Genomic DNA, 1,236 nt, shown 5'->3' on the forward strand with positions numbered 1-1,236 from the left:
AAAAGAAATATAATTTATTTGTCCAATTGTTGAGATTTTCTCTCTCTCTCGCTCCAGATTCCATGGAGTGGGATCGCAGGATGATCATGGGGCTCCTGAAGGGAATTATACATCACCGGCAGTGATCCATGTGGAAACATAAAAGCAAGGAGAAACCAATAAAGCTGATTGGCATGGTTTGCAGCCCCGCTCATTGATCACTGGCTGCGAATGGAGCCCACCGAGCCTCCGGGCTAATCAGGTTCCCTGCTTCACATACTCTCCGTGTGCTGCAGGACAGGCCTCTGCTACCGACACCACACACACACACACACACCTGCAAACAGCTGGACACACCTTCAGGAAGCAGCTTCCACCCCAACCTGCACGCTCATCATGACCCACAAGCCCACAAAGACGAAATAAACCCTATTAGTGGTGCGAACTAATGCGGCTGCAAATGAAGGAATGTTGCATAATGTAAAATGATTAATTAAATATTTACCGGTTCGTTAATTTAAGCAATAAAGGATTTGCCTATTAGACAGGTTTCATGAACTCTGACGCTGTCCGTGGTGCTGGACGCGTCATAAACCGCTCGCCGCCGCCACCAGGGGTCAGCAGGACGCCTGCCGCGACCGACCGCCGCGGAGAGACGCACAGTGAGCAACTGAGAGGAAATGGAAAACATGAATATAATGTGTCACCAAGCCATTAATTAAATCAGTCCCTGGGTGGATGATTTGCATGGAATAAATGTAATTTATTGAGCGCGACAAAGACGGATCAGGGTGGAACGCTCGCTCGGAATCATCAATTACAATCTGCGCCGCTTGGAAGTGACCCAAGAGCAGAGAGCGCCTCCTGCAGCAGGAGTTCACACGAGAGGTTGTGTCGCACTTTACCAGAAGCAACACCTTTGATTCTGAAGTCCAGGCCCTTTCCGTCGTAGGATCACAAATGCAGACAGGTTTCTAGATTCCTTCATTAATTAGTTGACCGATTCTACAGCGTGTGTATAATAAGTGTGCTGGCTGTGCAGAGAGGGCGGATAATTGCTCCCCCGAGAACTTTTGGAGTGGAGTTGGGGGGGGAAGAGAGCTCACACATTTTGATGTAGAGAGTATGTCTAAAGAGGTGGTGGTGGTGGTGGGGGGTTTCACCCGTTTGACGCATTGAAAAAGCAGGTGTGCCCACTCTTAATCAAACGTCTCAGAGACGAATTTAGAAAACCATCAAGAACTGCATCAGGCCACT

Source organism: Poecilia latipinna, unplaced genomic scaffold (assembly GCF_001443285.1).
Source record: "Poecilia latipinna isolate Pla-1442-1.1 unplaced genomic scaffold, P_latipinna-1.0 Scaffold1536, whole genome shotgun sequence".
Classification (NCBI taxonomy): Eukaryota; Metazoa; Chordata; class Actinopteri; order Cyprinodontiformes; family Poeciliidae; genus Poecilia; species Poecilia latipinna.